Here is a 10,608-nt window from a genome sequence, read left to right as displayed (position 1 = left end):
TATGGTTTTCTCAGACATTCTTACTTTATCCTGTGGGCAATGGGAGTGGCACAATCAGATTGGCGTTCTTCACGGTCACTCTGGGGACTCAGGTGGAGGGCAGACAGAAAGCTCTCTCCTGGAGCCGTCATACATCTCCTGGGATGGTTCAGGAGGGAACCGGGGCGGTTCCTAAAGGCACTTCGGTCCAAAAGGCCTGCAGCCCCCAGGTCCAACTCTGGCCCTGCCCCCACTGGGCTCCCAGCCTGAGATACTATGGTAATGAGGCGGGTACTGCAAGGAGGCAGTGGAGCTTGGGTGCCGTGGGGTAGGCAGTGGGCAGTTTCCTTTCCTCTTGGCCTGGGAAGCGGCTGTAGCAGCCAGTAGTGCTGTGGTTACCAGGGCCTTGGTTTACAACACATGTTTGTTTTTGAAAAAACGTTGCAATACCTTTTAAATCAGCGCCTTGGACAGGATCCAAGGACAGTAGCAAGGACCAGCCTCTGTGATGCTTCTTAAAGAAGTAGCTGCAGAGGGAGGGAGCCTCGGAACCTGGATTGCTGGGAGAGCCCGAGTTCAGGGAGGGCTTGGAAGGTAGGCAAGGTGGAAGGAGATCAGATCTCCAGGTCACCCCATTTCCACTCTTCCTTCCTTAGGACACTTTTGCATCCAGAGCACTTGAAGATGACCAGCGTTCCGAGCTGTCCTGGAAAACTAGAACTAGTGGGTAGGGTAGCCCAGGAATGTGGGGTCCAGCTCCTTGGGAAGAAAGACCTTCCAACTGGTCCAAGATTTAGGGGTCTGGCTTGACAGGGAGTGAGGTCCCCATTGTGGGAGGTATGCAAGGAGAGGCTAACATTGATAGGGCATGTTGGAGAAAGTACTGCAAGGGCCTGCTGAGATAGGGGTCCTGAGGGAATGGATGCTCAGATCCACTGTGATTGTGACTGGAAGGGGTATTTACTGTGGTCCCCCTTCAGAGACAGAAGTTCTTCCTCAAAGGAATCAAGATTGGCATTCAAGGGGCTTCCCTGGTGGCGCAGTGGTTGAGAGTCTGCCTGCCGATGCAGGGGACACGGGTTCGTGCCCCGGTCCGGGAAGATCCCACATGCTGTGGAGCGGCTGGGTCCGTGGGCCATGGCCGCTGAACCTGCGCGTCCGGAGCCTGTGCTCTGCAGCGGGAGAGGCCACAACAGTGAGAGGCCTGCGTATCGCAAAAAAAAAAAAAAAAAAAAAAAAGATTGGCATTCAAGAGACTTTCATTCTGGTACATGTTGGTGGGAATGTAAAATGGTACAGTCACTATGGAAAACAGTATGGATGGTTCTCAAAAAATTAAAAAATATGGTAATATGATCCAGCAGTCTCACTTCTGGGTATATAGCCAAAAGAATTGAAATCAGGACCATGAAGAGTTATCTGCACTCCCAATGTTCACTGAAACATTATTAACAAAAGCCAAGATATGGAAACACCCAAATGTCCACTGACAGATAAATGGTTGTATGCATACAACCAAAGTTTAATTAGCCTTTAAAAAGAGAGAAATTCTGCCACTTGTGACAACATGGCTGAACCTGGAAGACATTATGCTAAGTGAAATAAACCAGTCACAGAAGGATACTGCATGATTCCACTTGTATGAGGTATCTCAAATAGTCTCAAAGAAGCAGGGAAAGGTGGTTCTAGAGATCTGTGGTACAACATAGGGTCTGCAGTTAACAATACTAAAGTATTGGGCTCTGAAACACTTGTTAAGAGAGTGGATCTCATGTTTCGTGTTCTTACCACAAAAGTGAAACCAAAAAAACAAAGGGGCACAAGGAAACTTTCGGAAGTGATGGACATGTCTATTACCTTCACTGTGGTGATGGTATCAGGGGTGCATGCATATGTCCAAACTCATCCAATCATAAATGTTAAATATGTACAGGTTTTTTTGTATATCATTTATACCTCAAGAAAGTTGTTTTAGAAAAGAGAGAGACTTTCATTCTGATCCTTGGCTTGCTACTGATTTGCATTTTGACCCTGGATAATTCACATACATTCACTTCTCTGGCCTCACATCTCCCCACCCAACACTTTACCCAGTGCCTGACAAGGAGTAAGCTCTAGCAAAGATTTGTTTTTTGTTTGTTTTGTTTTTCTAAATTTAATAAACTCCTACAGTATATATACATATATTTTTTTGGCCGTACCACACAGCTTGTGGGATCTTAATTCCCTGACCAGGGACTGAACCCAGCCCCCAGCAGTGGAAGTGTGGAGTCCTAACCACTGGACCGCCAGAAAATTCCCAGCAAAGAATCGTTGAACAAATGAATGAATGGATGAATTAGCTGGATTGGGTCCGAAGTTGGACTGGGATCAGCAGGCCTCAGAGGCTACCTGAACCTCCTGAAATTACATTTACAACTCTTCATGTATGAGCAATTCAGTTTTTTTCTGGGTAGAGGGTCTGTAGCTTTAATCACTATTGCCATCATTTATTGAGGATTTGTTATGGCAAGCTAAGGTCTGTACATATTTCATCACATTTAATCTTCAGGAACCATGAGGGAGGTTGGAGGGGTTACTATTTCCACTGTACTAAAGTGGAAACTTGGGTTTGGGGAGTGTAGGAACTTGCTCAGGGTCATATACTGGAGTCGAACCCAGGTCCATGAGACTCCACAAAATAAGCTGTAAGCCACCGTGGTAAATTACTACAGCTTCTCAGAGGGATCTGCGACCGCAGAAGATGAAAACATTCTAGACCCTGGAGTTCTATTTCTCTGTGGGACTGTGGGGAATGAGGAGAAAGGGGTGGAGGTCGAGGAGGAAGCCAGCCAGCCAGCCGGAGCAGGACAGCGTCCATGCCAGCAAGGGCTGCTATTTAGAGCAGCCCCAGAGCCCCCAGAAAGGATGATAAGGGGTAGGCAGGGAAGAGCAGTTGTAAGAGGAGCCCTGGGAGGGGGAGGCAGCTATCTCCTCCCCCGCCCCTACTGCCTCCAGCTCACCCTGCCGCCTGATGTCTAAATAAGGCTTAGAAGCACATTCTAGGCAGCTAAAAATAAACCCTGGCTCCCCCTCCTGCCCTTGGGCTTTGGCGACCTCCCCAGCCCCGTCAGGGTTCCCCTGGGCAGGACCAGCTCTCGGAGCCCGCCCTTGCCGGAGCTATAGAATCTTGTGTCGCTGAGGACCCCAGGGTTCTGGTGGGAAAGCTTCCCACCTCAAGAAGACCTGGACCAGAAGTCAGGACGCCCGACTCCAACTCTCGGCTCTGACCTAACAAAGCTGGGCAAGTCCCTTTTTTCTTTGAACCTCAGTCTCCCCACATGTCAAATGCGGGCGTTAGACGAATGATATAAAGCGCTGGCATTTTTGAATGAATTCAGGATCCCACACTCAAAACTTCAGAGAGTGCCACTGGGGTTCTTTAGGGTACATCTGTCCTGCAGACTCATGCCGTCTTTTATTAGGATCTTAATTCGCTGCCCAGTCCTTAACGATTTGAAACATTCACATAAAAATCTGGATTTCCAGCTTCTCTTGAGAAATCAGGTCTGTCCACGCTGGGCTAGTGTGTCAGGAAACAAGAAGCCCGAATTGGGTAGCTGTCTCCCCCTGCTGGCAGAATGAACGTACTACAGGTGGCGGCTGACGCCCTCACTCACATTTCTGCCCAGCCTTGCAGTTGTGCGAGGCACCTGGAGCAATACGAGTGAGTGTGCTGGCAGATTCAGTTTTGCAGCCTAGGGTCGGGACACTGGCATTGCTCTGCCCAGCAAATGCTTGTTGAATGAATGAATGAGATAGCTAATAGAATGCTTTGGAGACTGTATTACCAAACCCACCTCGGGTCTGCTCCTCCAACGTGAAGCAAAGCCACTGACACTGGGTTGTGGTGAAGCAAAGAACAGCACTTACTGCAGGGTGCCAAGGTAGGGAGCTGGGAGACAAGCCTCAGATCCACTCCAACTTAGTCTTTGATTACGGGTTTTTGTAAGGGGAGGAACAAAGAGGCTGGGATTAATCATCCTCGTGACATTTCTGTGACATTTCTTAATCGTAATTTCAAGAGGTCAGGCTATCTCTGGTTCATGATTCTTTGGCCAGGTGGTCCATGGCTCGGGGGTTTATTAGCTCGTCTTGCCCTGGAGAAACAACCTGAGTTTCTACCTTAATGATGATATCGATAATAGTATTTTTGGTACATTAACATGTTATCAACAACAGCAATTTTAGTTATCTGACTCTAGTTGATTAGTGTTCAGTTAGCACAGCCTTGAGGTCAGAGGGGACAAGAAAGGGAATAAAGTTTTTGATAGAGAGGGAACTCAGTTTTAGGGGGACTCGGTTTCAACTGTCAAGATCCCCATGAAGGAGTTTTGACCATGGTGCTGCCTGGCTGAAATCTGTTGCCAGTGCATTGTGAGCCTGTCCCTGAGTCCAGGTCCCAAGCCCTCAGAAAGCACAAGATCCTCATACCCTCCCCCTTAACCCCACCCCTGGTGGGAGTCATCAGACAAGTAAGGTTCTTAAATATTGCCCTCCTTCCTGATAAGTCAGTAGGATTGTCCTTGGTTGGAAAATTACTGGCAAAAACAGTCAGGGTCGGGCTTCCCTGGTGGCGCAGTGGTTGAGAGTCCGCCTGCCGATGTAGGGGACACGGGTTCGTGCCCCAGTCTGGGAAGATCCCACATGCTGAGGAGCGGCTGGGCCCGTGAGCCATGGCCGCTGAGCCTGCGCGTCTGGAGCCTGTGCTCCGCAACGGGAGAGGCCACAACAGTGAGAGGCCCGCGTACCGCAAAAAAACAAAACAAAAACAAAACAAAATAAAAAAACAGTAAAACAGTCAGGGTCTGTTAAACTCAAATTATCTTTAGCACTACTTTGGAGGCCAGCCAAGGGGCAGGGAAGGAATCAGGAGGAAGGGTAGCAAAGGTTGAGCAGACCTGTTCAAAGAACAGGCTTTAGGACAGCCTGCTTGGATTCACCCAGCTCTCCTTGAGAAACTCACTGAAGCTAGACACTTCACAGAACCAAAGGATGCCGCATGTGGACTGACCTTCAGACATCATGGAATCCATCCTGCCTCTACAAGCAGTAGGGCGATGAGGTGTAGAGTGAGAACCTGCTTTGTCCTTTCTGCTGGGTTTCAGTAAACAGAGAAGGGGAAAGTTCACCAGATGCCTTCCTTGGAAGGAAATAGTGACTCCATCTGTATCCCACCCCTGCAACTCAGTGGTGGAGACACTGTCTGGTACTGACCCTTGCTACTCTGTGGTCTTCGGGTAACAGCCTTGGCCTCATCAGCAGCTTCTTAGAAACGCAAATTCTTGGGCTCTGCCCAGGCCTGCTGAATCATAATCTGCATTTTAATGAGATCCCAGGTGTTTTCCATGTGTATTACCACTAGAGAAAAGCTGCTTTAGTCCACTAGTTCTCCAAGTTGGCTGCACCTTGGAATCCTCTGGGGGTTACTTTAAAAAATGTTGCTGCCTGTGTCCCACCATGGGCAGCAGTCTGGGCCTGGGCTCCCAGGTGATTTGTTTAAAGCTCTCCAGGTGCTACAGCCATTAAAAAGAAGGGTTTAGGGACATCCCTGGTGGCTCAGTGGTTAAGAATCGCCTGCCAATGCAGGGGACACGGGTTCGAGCCCTGGTCCAGGAAGATCCCACATGCTGCAGAGCAACTAAGCCCATGCGCCACAACTACTGAGCCTGCGCGCTAGAGCCCACGAGCCACAACTACTGAGCCCACATGCCACAACTACTGAAGCCCACGCGCCTAGAGCCTGTGCTCTGCAACGAGAAGCCACCACAATGAGAAGCCCGCTCACCACAACGAAGAGTAGTCCCCGCTCGCCGCAACTAGAGAAAGCTCGAGCGCAGCAACAAAGACCCAATGCAGCCAAAAATTTTTTAAATAAATAAATAAGTAAATAAATAAATAAATAAAAATAAAGCTCTCGAGGTGATTCCAGTGTGTAACCAGCATTGAGAATCACAGCTCCAGGCAAAGGTTCTAATGAGATGAAAATCTGGGGGTATCAAGGCAATGGATATTCGGGTGGGGCTTCCCACCCTGGGCCCTCCCTTGGCACCTTCCCCAGCCCTGCTGGGCCTGCCCAACCAGTCCAACCCCCGCTCCCCAAGGCACTGTCAGGCCTCCAGCTGCTCTCAGGTTTCAGAAGGGTGAGGTGAGAAAGGGGTTTGTGCTCTTATTAGCTTTGCAATTCTGCCCAGGGGTGTGGCCCTGAGCTGAGAGGCCAGAAACCTGGATTCTCATCCCATTTCAGCTGGGTGGTCTTCGGCAAGATCTGTCCCTCTCTGGGCTTCAATTTCTTGATCTCTAAAATGGGCTAGTCACAGGAGATTGAAATAACTTCTCGTGCTCCTTCCAGTTTTCTACTATGTAGACAGACTCTCAAAGTTGAAAGGGAACTTGGAGGTCATCTAGTTTAATCTGACCTTCTTACAAATGGGGAAACTGAGGCCCAGTAAGGTTAAAGGCATTGTTTAAGTCAGAAATACCATTACCTTGGCTTCCCTGGTGGTGCAGTGGTTAAGAATCCGCCTGCCAATGCAGGGGACATGGGTTCCAGCCCTGGTCCGGGAAGATCCAACATGCCGCGGAGCAACTAAGCCTGTGTGCTACTACTACTGAGCCTGTGCTCTAGAGCCCACGAGCCACAACTACTGAGCCCGTGTGCCACAATTACTGAAACCCGCGCAGCTAGAGCCCGTGCTCCACAACAAGAGAAGCCACCGCAATGAGAAGCCCGCGCACCACAACGAAGAGTAGCCCCTGCTCGCTGCAATTAGGGAAAGCCTGCACGCAGCAAAGAAGACCCAACGCAGCCAAAAATAAATAAATAAAATAAATAAAAATTTAAAATAAATAAATAAATAATAGCCTTTAATAACAAGAAGAGTTAAGATTTTAAAACCAGAGGTCCAGGCTAAATTTGGGATTGAAACCCACAGAGACCAGGCAGTAACAAAAGTGAGAGATGCACAGCTTGTAGGAGCTGTTGGAGGCTGCAGAATCCCATCAGTGACAACTCAGCTTCAACAGATTGTTGCCCTGTAGAAATGCAGGCCAGTGTTTCCAGATTCTCTGAGTTTTTCAGGAAAGCTGGAAGTCCATAATTTAATGAGAAATCACCTGCTTTTATTATACACTGACAACCAAGTAAAAACCAACTACACACTCTACTGTCTATAAAATAGGTAAATAACAAGGTCCTACTGTATAGCACAGGGAACTATATTCAATGTCTTGTAATAAACTCTAATGGAAAAGAATCTCAAAAAGAACACATACATATATATGTATATACATCTGAATCACACTATATGTATATAGTTTCTGAATCAGAAACTAACGCATTGTAAACCAACTATACTTCAATTAAAAAAAAAAAGTAAAAATTCTAAGAAACACCACATAGACAGACAAATGATATTTGAGGCTTGTGTTGCTGTCTGTTACGTCTTCACATGCATTTGAGGTGGTAAGCATTCCTCACTAAATCTGAAATTGAGCAGGACCCTGCGGGACATTCCCGGGTACAACAACCTTTCCATGTCCCCCGTTTCTTGTTTGTAGAAAAAGCGTTTTAGTCTCCTAGACCTTCCCTGAGTTCCAAAGAGCAGATTCAAGCAGCTACTAATCAGGGAAGTGAGGAAGTGCAAAAACAAAGGAAAAGCAGCCAACAAAAAGTAGTTCAGCGATGAAACAGAGTCCTAGCTTCTCAGGGGACGTACACAACAATCTGACACATGTCTTTGAGTTGTTCTGCAAGAACTAAGGCTCCCACCCAGATGGAGGATGGTGAGGACATGCTGAGACCCCAGACTGGTCAGAGCCAGGAGGCTGATGGTTGAGATTCCTGGGACACCACCCTGTGACCTCACTACCAACCAATCAGAAGAAAGTCATGCACCCTGCAGCTGGCACCCAAATGTTGCCTTTAAAAACTATTCCCTGAAAACCACTGGGAGGTTCTGGTCTTTGGAGCAGGCGCTGCCTATTCACCTTGCTTGGCCCTGCAATAAAACTTTCTCAGCTCCACACACCAACGTTTCGGTTTGTTTGGCCTCACTGTGTGTCAGGTGTGTGACCTTTGGGTTCAGCAACAAGGGCACTTCCCACACCAGGCTTTACGCTCACACTGGGTCTCCAACCACACACAAGCAAGGCTGGGAGGTCATCCTGAGCCATGTTATTCCAGGGCTCAGACCCAGTTGCTCCTCCAGGAAGCCCATGATGATGAACATTAGAGTGGCAACAACCTTCAAAGTTGCAACCCATCACTCCTAGAATGTGGGTTCTTCAAGGATAATGGTCTTGTTTTAGTAATTGCCACTTTTGTTTGTTTGTTTGTTTTTGTCTGCACCATACAGCATGTGGGTTATAGGAATGGGGGCAGGGCCTTTATTTTGTCTGACTTGAATCTATAAATATTTTTTGAATGAGTGAATAGCTTAGTACTGGGAGGTAGTTTGTTGTTATTATTATTATTATTAATCCTTGTTTTGCAAATGAGGAAACAGCCCAGAGAGGTTAAGGCCCCTGCTCAGGCTCTTACAAGACAAGCCTGGGTCTGCCTGACTGGAAGCAAGCACTCTGAACAAGCTACTGTCTTGTTCTTTCTTGCATCTGCCTTATGGTCTTGGTTTCCAGTCACTGTGTCTCTGGCTTTGCACAATCTCCTCCAAAGCCCTCCAGATGGAGATGTCAGGCATTCTAATTCCCAAGGGATATGCCCCCTCATTGAGAGGTTCTCCTAAGTGGCCAGGAGGTTTGACCTTTTACTGCCCAAGACCATTGACTTCTTGTGTGAAGGAGTGTGCCTGAGGCTGAAAGAATGGAGACTTTAGAAGCTGGGAGGAAATGATGTAGGGCTGCACCCTGAAGTCCTGCAGTCCTTGCAATCGCCCAGCCATGAGACTGAAGAAAGAACCCAGAGGGAGTCAGGGACAGAGGCATCAACTATTGCACAGGGAATCTTGCAAGTCAGAGGCAAATGTCCTGGAACGACCTCCCACTGTGTACAGATGGCAGCTGGCAGGACACAGCTGCAATCTCCGCTACACAGGGGAGGAGGAGGCTATTAGTTACAGGGGGCATGACGTCAGAAGGGCTCCTTAGTTGCCAGGGAGACTGTTGGAGCCTCCCCCCTCCTTCCCCAGCTCTTTGGGTTAGTAACCTTGCAAGGGGGCCACCGTTTCCTGTTGATAACTGAACATACTGGAGCAGTTCTGCTTCGAGGACTAAAAACATCATTAGCTGGGTGTCCAGCCGACCATGCAGGTAGTTGCTGATTAAGCTTTCACCTTATACATATACACAATGGAATATTACTCAGCCATTAAAAAGAATGAAATAATGCCATTTGCAGCAACATGGATGACATGGAGATTGTCAGTCATACTGAATGAAGTTAAGTCAGACAGAGAAAGAGAAGTATCATTGGATATGCGGAATCTAAAAAGAAATGATACAAATGAACTTATTTACCAAACAGAAACAGACTCACAGACTTAGGAAATGAACTTATTGTTACCAGTGGGGAAGGGTGGAGAAAATGAACTTACTGTTACCAGTGGGGAAGGGTGAACGGAAGGGATAGTTAGGGAGTTTGGAATTGACAAAATAAAGGCCCTGCCCCCATTCCTATAACCCTACCGCACCTCCGCAGAAACTAGGGTCTATTCAAGAAAAGCAATCAGCAAGTAAAGAGTAAAACAAAGAATGTTGCCCACCATCCAGTTCTACCTACAGTACAGCCTGAAAGGGGTTCAGGGAGGAGATTAGAATGAGACACTCTGTGCTCTGGGAAAACTGACAGAACAGGCCTTAGATATTTAGATATGTTCAGGAAGAATTTTTATGAACCTGATTCTTGCATCTTCTGGTAATTAGAAAAGCACTAAAACCATTGACTAAGATATCTGTTCTTTGTGACTAGCAGCAACCTTCTACGAGATGTGTGCTTGACTGCATGAACCCTTTCATTAGTTTGACACCTCTTATACCTCTGAGGGAACAGCCTCAGGAGAAGTGAGTTCTAGTTTTGCTTCTGCTCTGTGACATTGGACAAGTCCTCTCACTCAGGGGGCCTGAAATTGCACTTGTGTATAATGAAGAGGTTGTGCTAGATGAGAGAGGGAAGGGATTATCAGAACGGGAGGAAGGTATGCAATTAGAAAAGCATATTAAAAGATCAGGTAAAGTCTTGAGCTTAGTTAATACATCAATGCTGGTTCTTAGTTTTTATTAAAAAATACCCTTATATCTTAATGTTAACAATGGGGGAAACTAGGAGAGAGTTTTGCACTATTTTTGCAACTTTTCTGTAATCTAAAATTAATTCCAAAATTAAAAATTTCTTTTAAAAGATGATTAGGTTGTTTTAAATTCTATTAATGCGTTCATTTACTCAACAAAGATTGCCTATTATGTGTCACATTACTAGTGACCAGAAGTCATGGTTCCACCCCTTGTGGGGTTTACAATCTAGCGGTAATTTGGCAGGAATAGGGTCCCTATTGCTTTTAAAAAAATTAAACCTCAACTACAAAGTGTAGTAGCTTAGGGAAATCTTGGCTGATGAGGTATATATAAGCAGAATCC

The sequence above is a fragment of the Hyperoodon ampullatus genome (genome assembly GCF_949752795.1).
Source record: "Hyperoodon ampullatus genome assembly, chromosome: 4".
Taxonomy (NCBI): Eukaryota; Metazoa; Chordata; class Mammalia; order Artiodactyla; family Ziphiidae; genus Hyperoodon; species Hyperoodon ampullatus.
The sequence above is the reverse complement of the archived record's forward strand: the minus strand, read 5'-3'. Positions refer to the sequence as shown.